Raw genomic sequence first — 18,611 nt, 5'->3', positions numbered from 1 at the left:
AACATATAGGCCCTCATTCTGACCCTGGCGGTCCTAAACCGCCAGGGCCACGGGCAACGGAAGCACCGCCAACAGGCTGGCGGTGCTTCAGTGCCCATTCTGACCGCGGCGGTAAAGCCGCGGTCAGAAAAGGGGATCCGGCGGTTTCCCGCCGGATTTTCCGCCGGATTTCCCCTGGGCCAGAGAATCCTCCATGGCGGCGCGCTGCTTGCAGCGCCGCCATGGGGATTCCGACCCCCTTCCCGCCATCCTGTTCCTGGCGGTAAAACCCGCCAGGAACAGGATGGCGGGAACGGGTGTCGTGGGGCCCCCTAACAGGGCCCCACAAAGATTTTCACTGTCTGCTATGCAGACAGTGAAAATCGCGACCGGTGCTACTGCACCCGTCGCACCCCTGCAACTCCGTCGGCTCCATTCGGAGCCGGCTTCCTTGTTGCAGGGGCTTTCCCGCTGGGCCGGCGGGCGATCTTCTGGCGATCGCCCGCCGGCCCAGCGGGAAAGTCAAAATGACCCCCGCGGGCTATTGACCGCAGTGCGGTCTTTCGGCGGTTTCCGAATGAATGAGCCCCATAGTGCCTTACATGACTAGAATAAATGGTTTGCTAAGAAAGTAACTCAACCGAGTCTTGACTTACTAAATATAACCTGTCCATGGACAGAGATTTTAAACAGTTTAGTCCTGATGTCATTTAAATCTTATGGTGCTTAAATGTGTACCAGAACCTGAACCACATAGTAACATTCCAATTTGTCCCTTTGCACATTGTTCTCTTTGTAAAAGATTAATACATGACTTATTGTGAACACCGTAAAGGTGATCAAGATGCAGCAAAGAAGATTGTAGTGAACATGTTTATTCAAAAGGGTTGGCTCTTTATTTCAAATGTTAAAAGTGCTTTTTACCGTGTAAGGTGCGAAAAGAAGGAAATTCCCTAAGGCCTTCTCTTTGAAGCCACTCTTCAAACTCCTTCCACTCATTCCACTCCTCTTTTGTGAAAAATATGGCAGCATCTTCAAATGTCAGTGGGTCATGGAGTGGAAGGCACTGGCTATGTAACAGAAACTCTACTTTTTCTCTTCTGATATCACCAAGTTGGGGACAATGCTCATTCAACACCTCTTCATGAGCCTCCATCCTCACTGGTCCATCATAAACTACTGGAGCCTCCTGAAACACAAGAACTGTTAGTAACTTTTACTTCTTCATCACTTGCTTTTTCAACCATTAATAAATTTACCTTTTCTTTATATTTTTTTATCTCCATCCTATTTCCACACTTTATCTTCCCCATTTTTGTCTTTTCTCTAGTTGTCGCACAGGCCACACTGTATCTCATAAAGATCTGTTTCCATCTTCTGCTGCTTTTCTCTAATATCTCTTTCTTCTTTCTCTTTGAGGGCAATTATCTTCATGTATAGCACATACATAAACTGATTTTGTTCTAGACCTGTGCTTCTTTATTCTTAGTTTGTAAACTTATACTTCATTAAGGTGCCAAATTATACGAAAGTGTGTTCCTTCACATGTCCTACATAACTTCTCAGCAAGGTGCTTCCTGGTGCTTATTCCTTACAAGACTGCCAAGGAAGCTGTCAAAATGTGTCAAAGTGGTCTTTGTCATGCAGGAGTCATTTAGCCAATGGGAATTACACAGAGAGCAACAGATAATTTTCCTTTTCTGATTTAAAAAGAGATATAAAAATCATATATGCAGTGTGTTCTTGTGCCAAAGAAGTACTTAAAAACTCTAATAATGACCTCCATCATTTCTCCCTTGCATTCCTACTTGTTCATGGTGTTTGAGCAGAACCATCTATTCTCAACACTCCAACCTAGTGGTTTCTTTTTCGTGTTCTTGTCTGAGCAACATAGAAACATTGCAGTATATTGTCAATGACCCATCTGCCCTCCTAAAACAACCACACTCTCAACAAACTCACATCTTGCCGAATACCTATGGGTTGATAACTGTGATCCCCCACATTTTCCGACATGTTTGCCAGCAGCAGGTGTAGAGCCACCAAAGGTCTCTGATGCTCTAGGTAGGGAAATGTGCTGTCCAACACCCTGGAAAAGAAGACAGATAAAAAACTCCTAGCAACACATATTTATTTATTTACTTTGGTTGATGCAGTTGTCAAATGAGAAACTTCAGCTGGATTATCCCAGTTTAAATCTTAGGACATCTCCATTTTCTTTTATTTTAATGTATGGTATTCTCTAAACGACTAGGGGTAACTGCACCTTTAACGCAATCCCTTCCAGCCGTACCTTAAAAAAATGTTGCAGGGTTTTAGGGTTAAAAAAGTCTAAAACTATCTCCATTAAGTGCAATCTCCGTCAATATGGCAAACAGCTAAGAACATTCCATCAATAGTTGCTTACCTGGGAACTATCTACCTTTTCTCCTCCCTTCTATGGGTAGGTGACCTCTGTTTGTTTGATTGGCAGGAGTATGGGGTTAATGTGTGAGCTGTACCGTATCAATTGGCAACAACGGTTATGACTGTATACTTCTGAATTGTCCTTCTAGTTCGTCCAGGCAAACATTTTTTTTTTGTACAAATAAAGGCAGGTTAATTGTTAAGAGCGCTACATGTATATGTTTTATGGCAGAATATTCAAAGACTAAGGGCCAGATTATTAGTTTGGTGGTCGGCCTGCCACACCACGAAGGCGGTGATCCCAAAAAGACCGCTGAGTCGACGGCTTCCTGCCCGCCCTATTACAATGTTACTGCTGGCCCAGTGGCAGTGTACATGATGGCTGTAGACCGGCGTGGGACATGGTCAGCAATACAAGGTATATTTTTATATTTGGGTCCATGCAGGTGAATACATTTTGACCAAAGGTACACATGTGTCATGCACACGTGTATAAATACTTTGTGCATGTACCATTCCACTGCTGGAGAGTGGGCCATATATGCCTAGTCCAGTCAATGGTAGAAAAATGCAAATTGTACTTACCTGTATAATTTTCTTTTTTTCAGGGCTGAAGTTGTTTTAGTGAAGGAGGGGCCCTGGATGAAGAGACACACTTTAAAGTTTAAAGGGAAAAGAACGAAATGGGGGAGATAGTACCTCATTTCCTTTGATTCCGCTGTCCCCCTGCTACAGTCAGCTCCACAGAGAAGCACATGGTAATGTGCACGGTGGTACCCTTGTCTATACCGCCCTGTGACAGCTGCTTTTCCACAGCCACCATCAAGGTGGTCAGCCGATGGCTGGAGGTGTTGGTGGGACTCCAGCTATCTCTAGTTCAGCAAATCACCAACTTAGTAATATGGCGGTTGGACCACAAAGATGGCTGTGGTCGGACCACCGCTGCTGCTGCCATAGCAGTCCCCCAGACCACCAAAGTTGTATTCAGGCCCTAAAACCTTAAAACAAAAGGTGCATTGTGATCCGAGTCCCTTGACAGTCCACTTTTAATGTATCTCCCTAAGTCACAGTCATCTCTGTAAGATCTCATGCTAACTCATTACATAGATGGTACAGCCTTCGTCATATAGTTTTGCATACTTCACCCTTGGACTGCCCCATTTAGCACTATGAAGCAACCTGTGATTAAGAAAAGTTAAGTTGCATCAGTCCTCTTGCATTAGAAGTATATGTTCTAGTCCTAATTGTTCATAGTTTGCACTTTTTAGCTAGGTAAGAATCAAAGAAAGCACCATATAGAAAAGTAAAAAATGTGTTGGCTTAGGCTGTTATATTTAATCCTTGCATGTTTAAAAATGCAAGGAGCCTCAAATGGATTCTTCACATCCAGCGCTCTAAATGGTTTTTTACATGTTCCATGTGCTTCAAAAAGTCAGATGCATCCTTACGGCAGTCTTTAGAAAAAGGAGTTCTTATTCACTTATGATGGATCATATACCCGGTTGGTTAAGAATTCAAAAGGATGGGTGTCGATGATCCACACCTGTTCCACCATTGTCTTTTCAAAGAGGTTACAGTCAAACGTATTCACATAGTTAAGGTTGTTTCCATGACGTGTTGAGAATGGGGGGCCCGATTTATAAGAGGCATTTGGGAATATGTAAAGTAGTACTCCAGGAGTGCTATTTCACTTACTAGAAAATGCAGTTCGCAAACCAATGGCTGAGGATCTCCACCTCTGCCTTGCCTATGTTTTCAATATGGAGATGTTTGTAGAAAGTAAAGTATTTAGTCATAAATGTGGGAAGGACAGAGGAGAGTGTTGTGACAAGGGGGAACAATTACTATAAAATGGGTGGGTTAAGGGAAATCTACGGTAGGGTTTTGGGAAAGACGTGCTAAAATACATACCTACATAAGAGTAAGACACTTACTTTTCACAAAATATGCCTGATTCGAATACAGCCATAACAGTAACAAAACAGGCTTAAATGAACTCAAGCCTAGCCTTGGAAGTAAGAAACACAATACATCGTCAACGCACTCCCCTAGAAAGCCAAGGAGGCAGGCTATACCTCTAAACCACACCCTTTTTCAAATCTGTTGCTAAAGGAAGGGGCCAATATCTTAACTGCAACAGAGATGTTCGGTATGTTCACCTTGGGGACCATAAAAAGGGAAACTCAAGTGGACAGAGACTGTTTGCCAGTAACTAATATTAGCCAGGAGAGGTGAGGACCTCCTAAATGTGCTTGCCATCAACTTGGTGAGCTGGACACCAGGACTTGTGGAATGAAGGCAGGAATGGAGAGGCAAAGTACATAACCATTTACTTGAAGTGCCAGTGTAGACATTCTAAATGCAACCCAGGACTCTGTGATCATAACTTAAACACCAGTCAGATGCAGGAGGATTTGTATTGGCTTCTAATGCTCACAAGGGAACAACCTATGCAATTACAGTCAGTCATTACCTTTTGCTATCAGATCAGATTTAACAACAGCACCATTTGTTGTGATTACAACGTCAGCCTCCTTGAGGGATGTTGCTCCTCTTTTGCTTTGTAAATAATTGAACATCAGTGCCTGATATGTATGTTATTTGCTCTGTCCAACGGCAACTCTAGAAGTGAATTTTAATTTTACGGGAGGGCACATACTGAGCCACAAATAAAACCGATGGGCCCACCTACAAAGATGAATATATATCTCAGAGTGGTAGTACCCACTATGCAATTATAGTTAGGATTTCCAGAGATAGGAATTCCTCAGATTGTTACTTCCTAATACCTTTGTCGCCATTCGATGAATCACAAGGATACGTTGCAGATGTGTTCTGTTTTTTCTCTACATTGCACGATGAGGCAAAGCTTTGTGGTGATTAGTTAAGGCGGTGCAAAAGAAAAAGGGGGTTGGTAAATAGGTTTTTCTATCAATGCATTTTCTATAGACCTTTTAAACATACGTAGCGATAAAATGGCCAAACGGATTTACATGAAATTTGGCAGGAATCTAGATAATGGCGTGGAAACGGTCCTCTTTTGTTATTTGATCTGAATTTGTTCAGTTGTTTTTAAGTAACAAGGGACAAAAACGTAGTGATATGTTGGGCTGCATTAAACAATGGTACATTCACGGCATACCACAGTCTATGGCAATGAGGAAACACAATATTATTGGTTAATCCAAGCTCTGGCAAAAAAAAAAAAAAAACCATAATGTTTAGACTCCTCTTTCTCTTTGTTCTGTGCTTTAGCATGAAATATAGCTTCTTAATCTTTTTGTAATGTATAGGAAAATATTAGGTAGTTTACCAAAATCTATACAGTTAGAGAAACGTGTTTTTATTAATTTACATATATTGATAATGTTTATGACGAACCGCAGTACTTTCTCAAAACTATTCAGAAAGTACAAGAGTACTTATTGAAATAAATAAAAAAAGTATTTTGACGTGATAAAATAGATGATTGGCCATTAAGAAACAACATCATACCAACAATGCCATTTTGAAAGGAGGATGATTATTGTCTCAAATACAATCCTTTGGTGTAAATATAATTTTCAGACTTTATTCAGGGACTGCTGTACTATCAAGGAACCGCTATTAAAAGCAAAATTATCACGCAGATAATGGTGACATTCACAATGAACTTTAACCTTTCGCAAAAGTACTGTGGTACCTAAACAAAACTTTTAAAGATTTAATACCATAATAAACATTATATGGTTGGAAACAATTTTTTTTACAAAATCAATAAAGAACAAAGGTTTAAGGCTAGTTAAGAAGACTTAATTTAGTATTTCTATACAAAACCAACTTAGCTACACAAACATTAGAAATTCATAATCGTACAGTTCTAACTTACAGTTATAGTTTGCATCCCACCCAAAGTTTACTATCCAAGGAAGACAAAAGAAATACACCCATTCATATATGAAACCCTGCCAAAGGTCGAGCGCAGCATGGGGTCGGATCTATGTGGGGGTGTTGGTTGCAGGACCTGGCCACATGTATAGGGAGCAAGATAGGATACCCTGACCTCCTAGGCCTGGTGAAGTGGGGTCGGAGGGACCAAGGCTGGAGAAAAAAAATGTGTTTTCTTTTTTAGCAGTAACATAGATAGTGTTGAAATAAAAAAGGACAGGCTCATGCACTTTTCAAATAAAATCTCCCCAAGGTAGGCCATAGTATGGGAGGGTCATCACAACATACATGTATTGAGAGTGTGGGCGTATGACCCTCCTCCCCAAGCCATTTAAAGGCCCTGGAGACCCCATCCCCTGGGCAATTTAATTTTTAGTGGAAGGGGGATGTGTGGCAGCCACTCCCTGAGTCATCTTAAGGTCCTGGGTACACCAGGCACCCAGGGTCCGATGTGTAATTTGGGGAAGGAGACCCACTACATTGAGCCATAGGACAGCCCAACAACCTCATCACCCGGGGCAAGAGGAGAACCCCAAGTCACTGTCTTGTCCCCTGTATGAGAGAGTGCAGGCAGGGAATATAAATTGAACTCCCTGCCTGCACCCTCTGGGCCAGGGAACAAAGCTTTGCTCCCACCCGGCGGGAGCAGAAACAAAAGCTTCTCCTGCCAGCTGGAAGCAAAGCAATAGAGCCGGTTCCTGCTGTCACCCAGAAAAGGGTTTTGGTAAGGAAGCCGACATGGCCTATGGGCTTCCCCCCACAACCTCCTATGCTGCGAATATTGTGGATGCAACAAGTGAGACTGAGGAACCCACCTACAAAAACAAAAATTAAAAACACACTGGCAGCGCAAGCGTGGGCTCCCCATGCTGCCATTATTTTTAATAAAAAAAGAATGGCTGAGGGTGCCTTGAGTAGGACGGGGGCAGCCATATTTCTTTCTTAAAAAGTAAATATTTACAAATTCACTGCTTCCCTTTTGAAGTGGGGAGGTCGCTCATTAATATTCCCTGCTCTCTCCTAGGAGCCCCACCTAATGCTGTGAGTGGGGTTTAAATGTATATAATTCATTTGTTGAAGTACCTCAAGGAATGGCAAGGGTACCACCAATAATCTAAAAAAAAGTGTTGTCAGGGGCTGCAAGGAGAACAGCAGACCCACAGAAAGCTTTTTAAAAAAAAGCAAGTCTCCTGGGTTACTGTAAGCACCCCGAGCCGGAGCTGTATAATCTTCAGCTAGAGTGTGGGGCCTCACTGGGTTGGTTTTAGTTGGTTTTATGCTTCATTAGGTGGCCTGAATAGTGTTATAGAAAGAATCAAACACGTTAATAGTTTTAAATAAAAATGCTGGTTTTAATTTGACATTTATTTATATTGCTACTTTACATAAAAAAACCTCAGAAATTTACAGAACAAAACAAGGTTTAAATTATGTTATTGTTAGGTATTGTAATAATATTTTATTTTATTACAACAACAAAAACTCAGCAATTCACTGAAAAAGTTAAAGTGATGTTATGGTTAGGCAAAAATGTCAGTTAAAATGCACACCCTCCATGTGCACTGCTTAAGACCTCACATATTACATCACTTGTTACATGTTCTGTGACATTATTGATAACATCACTGATGACATCTGAATTGGCAACGTTGTTGACATCTCTGAGCATGACAGGGGTACGAGTGATAGTTACTTCAGTTAACTATAACTTGTGAATTTAAGTGGATTTTAGAGTTTAAAATGTTAACTGACACTTTTACCTATCTATACTCTCACTTTAACAATTATATTCACTGAAAAAGCATATATATATGTTATGTTATGGTCTTTTATAAAGGGCATGACTACCCAGAGGCCTCCCAGCACTGATAGCAGACCTGTAAGTGATAGTCTAGTGGTTATACTCTGAATTGCCAGGTTTTAAGTAGTCGGCGAAAGGAAAATTCATGGCTAGTAAGGCGAAGGGGAAGAGACAGTAAATTCCATAACTTGGCTCCAAGGTAGGCCGTGGAACCATCTGGATTTTTTTGCTCTGGGAACTGAGACCAAAGCTGCTTATGAGGACCTAAACTGTCTGACGGGCCTATGGAAGGACGCCAATGCCCTTGGCAGAGGGGGTCCTCTATTATGTAAGGCCCTATGGACACAACACAAGGTTTTCAACTTTATGTGTTGCTTCACAGGTAGCCAATGGAGGGAAGAGATAGCCGCTTTGGCTGAGACATGTCTCGGTATATTTAAAAGAAGACAGGCAGAGGCATTCTGCACCACCTGCAGCTTTCTAGTCACGTATTTCAGGGAGCTAATATATAATGCATTGCCATAATTTAATCTGGAAATGATAAGGGCCTGAACAATGAGTCTTTTCGCAACAAATGGAAGAATTTTAAAAACCTTAAGAGCCTAAGTAAGCCAAAACAAGTGAAGGAGATCTTATTAACATGATGCTCCGTGGTAAGACGTGGGTCGAGCTAGAGTCCTAGGCTCTTAATATTTTCCTTGGGGGGGGGGTCAGATTTTACAAGGATTCCAAAATAGAAGGATTGGATCCCAATCGAGGGCTGTATCCTAATATCATTACTTCGGTCTTGTCTTCATTAAGCTTAAGCTTACATTCTGACATCCAACACCGCCTGCAAACATAGGGCGAGTGATGAACAGTTGGGGCTGGAGTTGGTGGACAATGATACTACCAGCTGAGTGTCATCTGCATAAGACACCAACGAGAGACCAAAAGGCTTCACTATCTCTGCAAGAGGGAACATATAAATATTGAATAGTGTCGGACTAAGCGATGAACCCTGCAGCACTCCACAACTGCACTTCACACAGCTGGAGAGAAAAGGCTGATCAAGTACCTGAAACAACGTACCCTCCAAAAAAGAGGAGATCCGTCCCAGGGTACTACCCGAGATTCCGACCTCCCTCATTCTCAAAAGTAATATATCATGATTGACAGTATTGAAGGCAGCACTAAGGTCAAGAAGAATAAAAGCCAACGCAATCCCATGAACCAGCCGCCTTCTGGCCTCTTCCATGACTGCAATCAGGGCCGATTCTGTGCTGTGAAGGGATCTAAAGCTTTGTCGAGATTTCTCTAATGGAATTAAACTGAATGATTCATGGCACAACGATGGAGTGCGGTTCTTCTCTGTTTTGAATCTGAAAGAGAATCCTTTTCTGACAATATGGTCTGTCCTGCCTAAAACCTGCACCACCGGAGTAACAAGTGCGCCGAAAACACGCTTCTCAGGACAATCTTTCATGTTATATATATATATATATATATATATATAGAGAGAGAGAGAGAGAGAGAGAGCGAGAGAGAGAGATCACTGAAAATTTTCCAGGAGGCCGCGGAGGTGATTGAACTATTTTTGGAAAGTTTCTCGAAGATTCCGCAAATAGTGTCAAAGGTCTTAACAAATGAAAAAATGTCCTTCCTACAGAAACTCTTACCGAACTATAGCATCAGTTTAATGACTATATTCACTGAAAAAACATATGTTTTTTCAGTGAATTTAATGATTAAAGTGACACTATAGTTAGGTTAAAGTGTCAGTTAAAACACACACACACACACATATATATATATATATATACATTTATATATATATACACATATATATATATATATATATATAATTTTTTTTATTTTTATTTTTTCTCTCACTTCTTCGCTTCAAAGAAGAAACAGCACTCCATACGCATGCTACCTTAGTTTACTTCAAATGAGCACCATTAGGGAAATAGAACACGTTTCAGCAGCAGCGAAATGCCATTGTCAACCTGTATGTCACCATTTTCATTAACTTTAAATACCCGCGAAAAGTTGTGCATGTGATCCAAGCTTCCTCTTAGTGATATAGCACACAGTATATTTATATATACAAATATATATATATATATATATATATATATATATATATATATATATATAGAGAGAGAGAGAGAGAGAGAGAGAGAGATATGTTGCACAGTGGTGGTAGTCGGTATTCAGTTTACGTACCTCAGGGTTTCCGTGGGAAGAGCATTTTTTCTTTTGCTAATAACTATGGCACTGTTTGATGAAACTTCGCAAAACTTTAAAAAAAAAAGTTCATCCACCCCAACACCTTCCTGGAATGTTTTGCATGGGTCTGTTGAGGGGAGCTGGGAAAAAGGGGAGGTCTCAAGACACTTTTATCCCTATGCAATTCCTTAGGGGATACTTAACAGTGACAGAGCAAACAGCTAAACAGAATTTCTCAAAATCTGGCAGAAAGCTAGATGTTTCCTGAGAAAGTGTGCTTTTCAATTAATAAACATAAAGGGGACAGGGCAGGAATACCCTGACACCCTAGCCCTTGGTGGGGGCTGTCCCAGAGGGAACTGCCTAGGAGCCAAAAAGCAAAAAACAAATTTTTGGGGTGTTCTTGCGGGCCCCAGAAGTCTAGCTGGAGCCAGTCTTGCGAGTTCCTGCAGTAAATGTGGGGTGGAGGCTATGCTTCTCATTGGTCTGTGTTTCCGGCTTTTGCTTAGTCTTCATGTCTTTGTCCCTTAAAAGGAGCATGGACCAAGTACTTATAAATTGCTTTATTAGTATCCTTTTGCTACTCATGCTCGGATTGAAGTACTTTTTTGCAGCTTCCCCCTAGTTGTTACACAATCCCATGAACAATATATCATTGTCCACGAATTACCCCTTCAAATTCTTGCAAGCACATGCCTTTGATCCTGTGTAAACACCAATGACATCTGCTGCAGCCCATTTACAGACCTCACCTAACATCTGCCTTGGGCGTTTGTATTTGTTTTTCATTCTGTCTCAAGGCCAGCACCTTGAGACCCTCACGGGTGATTAGCCTCGCTCTACAAGAACCTTGATTGTTAAATTGAATACATCCTCCTGGTTGGTTTACGAGTTTATTCCAATGTGATCCCGGCACATAAATGGATTTTGTCAGACGTGCTGTTTAGTACAATAATTATAAATGACTTCCTCTAAAAATTGAATTTTGTATGCCACTGCATGGTATTTTGATCGTAATTAATGGATTACTTTCCTTTTCCATTGATCTTTAGTCTGAAAATAAATAAAAACGTTTTAAGTTTATAAAAAGCAAAATCTTGCTGCACATCTCACACGGAGGCTTGGGAGCCGCACAAGTAGATTTGTGAGCTTTCACTAAAGAAATGCATTACGGGATTTGTAGTCCATTTGTTTGAAGATTATCAGACCTGAAAACAAATTTACAAAAGCATAGGCTGGCACTGGGAGCACGGTGCATTTGGGACACGGAGTGATCTGGCGGGTTTATTTAGACGTGACATATGACATTCCAAAAGCTATCTGCCGTGAGGTTGTTATTTTGAATTATGGTGGCCTTGGCTAGACACACCTTGTAAGGCTTTCCCCAGTAATTAAACATTTGTTTTTATGGTAATGGCGCGTCAGCCTGCGAGTTGTCTCCGTCGTACTAACTCACCTGTTGACAGAGCAGCAGTCGGACGCAGAGACTGGTCGCAGGTATGATACTTGCTGGATCTCTCCTCTTTTTAATATTTGATGATAGCTTTCAAGTAGGATTGTTATTTGTCTTCAAGTAGGCATCTTCAAGCTGAATCCATTTAGTTAACAAAGCAGTGATTTCTGGGAGTTGTAGTCTTCTTTTTGTTTTGCTTTAATTGAATCAACTGCACCATAACAACAGGTGACTGTTTTATTAAATAGAAGCCGGGGACTGGATATGCTGTTTCCTCCCAGGAAGAGCATTTACAACAGGGTCCAAAACACGCAATTTTTTACCATGCATATGCCTTTATCACGCATTCCTGTACAATACATATAAATGCAACACACATATTACCCAAAGGTAGCCCAAGTATAGCCCAATGACAGAAGTGTGCAAAACACTTATTTGATTAGTTTTTGTGCAGTTTTATATAGCACAGACTTGACCCGAAGGTACTGGAGTGCTTTACAAGAGCATCAGTTACATTACACAAGGACACATTCATTTTGGTGCATAAAGATAGCAAATAATTTAAAAGTACTTTTGTCGTAATTTGAGAACTCAGAAAATATGTTCTCATTTTAGCTTTTTAGTGCTCAGTCCATACTTTCAATGGGAATAAGACACTCTCATTTTTATAATGTCTTTAGGTATTACAGTTTTGTTACACCAGGTTTGACACACTTTTGTAACAAATATAGAATATTAGCAATCTAGTCGTTCATTAGAATACTATGGGAAGGAAGATGTCAGAGGCATGGACCCGGATAATTGAGGGCAGGGAGGAGGGTGCAGGGGCAACAATTTGACCATGCTTGGCAGGTGGGAGAGGCAGTGGTGGCACAATAGGCCTTGGAGGGCGGGGAACAGGGAAAAGGGGTCAGGGGCAACAAACAAACCATGCAAGACAGGCAAGAGAGGCTGTGACAATATAACAGAAAATTGAAGGCAGAAGGAAGAGGAAGTACAACCATACATGCCAACAGACCCGATTCAGGCAGGAGACTCTAGAAGCCTCTTGTTCAATGTAAGTGAATGGGGAAAATCAATTCCCCAGGTTTATTTTTCTCAAAATCTCCATCTTGCCAAGTTAAAAATGTTGACAAACCAAACTGAAATTACAGGGAAGGTGCCAAGGGTTGCAGCAGCACAATACACTACACCGGGCAAGTGGGAGGCAGTACAGAATGAAGGACCATGGGAAGCAATAAGGAGCGGGCAAGGCCATGCACATAGACAACAGAGAGGAGAGGGGAAACAGACAAGGGCAGCAAGCTGACCATACCAGAGAGACAGTAGAACAGTTGCAGCATAACGGAGCATGAAGCGCAGAAGGGAGGGGGCAGGGGCATGACAATGGACCAGACAAGGCAGGAGGGAGGGGATAGGGACCTGCTCATTGCAAACCGAGGGCAGAAGGCATTGGGCAGGACTCGAGCAGCAAGCTGATCATGGAGGGCAGTCAGAATGGGCACTGGAAGCACAAAACACCATGGAGGGCAACAGTGAGACTATAATGGCATACACACAGACAGCAGAGGGAAGGTGGGAGGGGGTCAGGGGCAGCAAGCTGACCACATGGGGCAGGTGAGAGTGCCAGGGTCATGTATGTTAAGGGGGAGGGTTTGTGGCAGTACAGTGGCCATGGGCAAGAAGGAGGGGGCAGAAGCATGGTCAAAGGACCATGGAGGATAGAAGGGATGGGTAGGGGCAGGGTCAGCCAAGAGAGGGCATGGGAAATGGCTTCACAACAGACCATGTGGGGTAGGCAGAAAGAGCAGTCGCAGCACAACAGAGCATGGAGGACAGAAGGTAGTGGCAGCAAAATGGACCATGGATGATGGGAAGGGAGGGGATAAGAACATAGAACTCCGACAGGCAGGGTGGAGGTGGCATGGACAGCCGGCAGTCACCTGACCACACTAGGTAGGTGGGAGGGGCAGTGGCAGCTCAACAGAACACTCAGAGTAGATAGAAGGGTCAGTGTCAGGTCGTTGGAACATGGTGGGCAAAAAGGAGGGAGCAGGGGCAAGCACACAGACTCGGAGTGCAGGGAGAATTAGGGTAGGGGCAGCAAGCAAAACACAGAGGCTTAGCAGGAGGGCAATGAGGGGCATATAATTGAGCAACAGAGGGCAGGAGGAATAGGCAAGGACATCATCTAAATGGAGGGCAGTGGCAACACATTGGACCATGCAGGGCAGGATGAAGGGGGTGGTGCATGGCAGTTATAGTTAGGAAATAGAATTTAAAAAAACCTTAGAAATTCACAAAAAAAAACAATGGTTTCCGGGATGTTAGAGTTAATTTTAGATTTTACACGCACAAAATCATAGAAATTCAGCTGGTATAGTTATTTCAAGTAACTATAACTCGTGCCCTAAGGTAACTAAAACTTGTGCCTTCACCATGCACTGCTAATTACCCCTGATATTACACCACTTATGACATCTTCTTTGATATCATTGATAATATCACTGTAACATCTGCAGCAACATTATTGCCGAGAAAACTGTATATATATATATATATATACATATATATATATTTATGTGTATGACCTACTGTTTCTTTCCCCCGGGGTGTTGGAGAACGCCCGTGAGGTGAAAATTGCAGCTCTCCCTACAGTTAGACTATTACGCATTTGGCGTTTCTGTGTTATATCGAAAATTGGCACACGGCCCTCCTAATAAAATAAACAACAGAAAAGAATTAACTTGGTCGCTTTGAATACGGCTTTCCCGTTAAACAATACAACGAACTTTGAATCTCGTCATTAGAGAAAACTAACAAGCAACACAAGTATTTAGTTGTAAATTGGTGGATATTTACACAGTGTCCTGTAAATTTAAAGTTTATTCCTATATCCGTTTATTCTGCATATTCAGTCCTTCAGTTAAGCGGCTATGAAACTGAACTGTGACAAGTAATTACATATTGTGGACATTCTTTGCTCTATCCATTATGGCCGAACGGAGAAAATTGTGGGAACAAGAACAACCTGCAGTTGAATTGTTTGATAATTCCAAAATTAGTAATGGGCCCCCGGCGGCTCAGCTACAAACCACCTCCAGTATCATAAGCCAATTAGAAAAAGCACGAATTTCTGAACTTAAAAAATGGTGGGAAATGACCTAATTAACCAAATACATTGAAAATGGCAGGGTTCCTAGAGGTCTACGTATTTTAATCTTACCCACTTTAGGCGATATGGATCCAGATCTACTGGAGGAATGGAGAATGCAAACAGCAGACTGCTCAACCAAACTTATGGGAACTTTATTCACTCAAGCCAAAAGACGAATGGAGGAACAAATTACCAAGATTGAACAACTAACCAAAGATCTAGAAAAGATGTCTAATCAACAAGAAGTTTCCAATCAATTAGCCAAAATGGAAGAACGGATCAAATATAAGGAAGAAGAAATTAAATCACGGAAAGCACATAAGTTCAATAGAGATAAGTTGGATTACGAGCATGGAAGGGTCTACACGTTTGCTCGAAAATACGATACTGCAAGAACCAAAGATGTGTGTAAAAATGTGGTGGGTGGTGCTGTACAACATATATCCGCAGACGACAGTTCGGAGATAGAGTCCTCTGCTGATGAGGTACCACGAAACAAACTGGATTTTCAGGGGGAAATGCGCCTCATGCAAATGGTCACGCCACCCCCTGGTCAAAACCGCAGGCGTGGCAGAGGAGGTGGAAGATGAGGCGGGGTAAGAAGAAGAAGCAATCAATACCAAAAACAGATTTGAGCCCTCCTCTTATCAACATATCCAACCATTTGAGCACTGTTGTGAATATTTCCCACAGCACCCTTACTGATAATCAACTACATATACTTGGCTTAGGACTCAGTTTCTGCCCAACCATTCAGTGGGATTATGTCAACACTCGAATTGAACTTTATAAATATGTTTGTAAATTACGTCTAATCAAACATTTTTCCAACAAAGACATAAATCGAATGGCAGAGAATGTCGACATGAAGGCTGCGGCCTCTGGATTTAATATTGTTGACAGCTCACAATTGAGTTAGCAAGTGAGAATAATGAAGCTGGATGCTCTTTACATGATGATACGAACAATAGTACTACTATACTCAACGAGATGGGATTTGTAACTAATCTTTGTGATAATAGCCATCTAAAATTGCATAGCAGATTTACCCCTCAATTACCGAGTGGAAATTTGATAGATACGTTTCGCAAACTAGTAATCAATGATATTGACAAATTTCGCAGAAAAGGCCAATCCGAAACATCGAGAATGATGAGCAGATCCAACTTTACTCAACAAGATTGGAAAGACTTAAATACACTGAAATCTAATTCCACAATTGTTATCAAACCCTCCGATAAGGGTGGTAATATTGTCATAATGGATACAATTGATTATATCAAAGAAGCATCTCGACAATTGAAGAACACAGATCACTATGAAAAAGTATCGATCAATCCTGCAACTCAATATCAAGCGATATATCACAAGATGCTGAATGAGTGGTACACCAAGCAACTGATGGATTATGATGAGTTTATGTATTTAAAAGTTGATCATCCGAAAATTCCATGCATTTATTTTTTGCCTAAAATTCATAAGGATAAGACACATCCTCCAGGTAGACCAATAGTCAGCATGAATCAGTCGTTGCTTGAAAATACCTTGCGGTATCTAGATCTGTTTTTATGTACCTTTGTTACAGAATTACCTTCATATCTATGTGACACCAATGATTTTTTAGCCAAGATATATGACATCCCATGGCACAAAGTCTATTTACTGGTTACTATGGATGTTGCATCGTTGTATACATCCATCAAACATGAATATGGGTTACAGGCATGTAGGTATTATTTACAAACCCGGCCCTTAGAATTTCTTGAACATACCAACATCCTCCTATCCATGCTACAATTTTGTTTAACCCATAACTTGTTCCTTTTTTACAAAAACAAGGGACAGCTATGGGGGCATCCTTTGCTCCAACATATGCCAATTTATATATGGGCTGGTGGGAGAAAGAGGTGGCTTGGTCTGACCATAATAACATCTATAAGGACAGAGTGGTACTGTGGGTATGCTATATCGATGACTTGTTCATTATCTGGGATGGCACAGAACAACTATTGCTGGAATAAAGTACTAAACGACAATCAATTTAATATCCATTTGGATGCTATTTTCAGCAAAGACACCATTGCATTTCTAGACGTTCTATTGGAAGTAGAAAATGATCATCTAGAGACTACTATATATCGCAAGCCCACGGCCTGCAACTCCATATTGCATGCCAATAGTGGACATCCGGAGGCATTAAAATGGAGCATACCTTACAGTCAGTTACTGCGGGCTCGCAGGATATGTTCAGATGACAATAGATATGAATCTGAAGCCATGGCGATGGTAGAAAGATTTTTAAGTAGAGGTTATCCTCTCAAAAGTTTGTTGGATGCAGAGTACAGGGTTAAAAATAAAAATAGAGATGAGTTACTTTTTAACAACATAGCAACCAATAGTGAGTGCAAACAATCACCACCTAGAATATTCTTCCAGTACAATCAACAACATGACTCATTAAGAACTATACTTCAAAAAAACTGGCATATCTTACAGAATGATCCCATTATTAGGGACAATACAGGTGCACATCCATCCATAACTTTTCATAAAGCGCGCTCACTGGGAGACTACTTAACCAGAAGTTATTTTTCGATGAAAGTAAATACATCCTGGTTGAGCCAAAAAAGTTTGGGATTTTGGAAATGTGGCCATTGTAAGGCCTGTAAGTATGCCCATAACATGCAAGAATATCAAACCTTTGATGGTCGCTATTGTGCCATTAAAGATCAAATCACATGCGACACGGAATTTGTGATCTATGTTATTGAATGTGGATGTCATAAGAAGTATATTGGGAGTACTATTCACAAGTTAAAAGTTAGATTTTTACAACACTTTAGAGCCATTAAAAATCAAGATAGGACCTATCCCCTGGCTAAACATTTTTGGGACATACACCAAGGTGATTGCAGCACATTATCTTTTTATGGTATTAAATCTATTAAAAACAACCCTAGAGCCGGAAATAGAACATTAGAGCTCAGACAAACTGAATCGAAGATGATTTTATTATTGGGTTCTGAATCTCCTTGGGGGCATAATCTTGATGCTGAGCTTTACGTCCATCTCAGATGACATTCTAACCTTTGATTGTACTGAGCTTGAACAAAGGAAAACATTTTTGAATGGTTTTTCCAACCCTTTAAACAATACAGTGTACATTATATTATTTGATGACCATAATGATGTCTATGGAGGGAGATGAGAAAATTGTTATTATCATAAATCCTAGAGGAGCAACAATTTCTTACAATTTTTTATAATTTTTTATATTTATCTCTATCTCCAGTTGAACTCTTAGGAGTTATGTTGAAAAATTGTCATTCTTATGAACTTATAGACCTTTTATGAACTTATAGGTCTTTATTTGTAATTGTTTTTAGGATAACCTCTTCCTTATAATCTAATAAATGCAGACAATAGAAGTTTTCACAGGATATAGGATTAAAGAGACAGTAACAAATACATCCTTTTAACAAAAGTAGTGTTTTCCAATATTTAATTGCACTTTATATGCATGTTTTGCACATACTGTTATCGTATCACTTAGCACCTAGCACTTTAAGCCCGGGCCTTGTCATAAATACAGATCAATAACATGCATCTATAAAGCCACTCAGTATATAGATATACACGGTAGATCATAACCGATTGAATGCTTTTTAGATATGGAG

At 40.9% G+C, this 18,611-nt stretch overlaps 1 long non-coding RNA gene across 1 annotated transcript in view; it reads right to left on the bottom strand.

Moving 5' to 3' along the window:
• Positions 1-914: 914 nt before the first annotated feature.
• The window catches only part of LOC138260774 (uncharacterized), an 83,198-nt gene continuing 65,501 nt past the window's right edge, over positions 915-18,611 (bottom strand). The window contains exons 2-3 of the long non-coding RNA XR_011198981.1: positions 1,942-2,068; positions 915-1,168 (exon numbers count right to left, since the gene is read on the bottom strand). This is a non-coding gene — a long non-coding RNA (uncharacterized lncRNA). The remainder of the gene's footprint in view (positions 1,169-1,941; positions 2,069-18,611) is intronic.

This window comes from Pleurodeles waltl, chromosome 10, assembly GCF_031143425.1.
Source record: "Pleurodeles waltl isolate 20211129_DDA chromosome 10, aPleWal1.hap1.20221129, whole genome shotgun sequence".
NCBI classification, from domain to species: domain Eukaryota; kingdom Metazoa; phylum Chordata; class Amphibia; order Caudata; family Salamandridae; genus Pleurodeles; species Pleurodeles waltl.
This window is presented reverse-complemented; position numbering and strand designations above follow the sequence as displayed.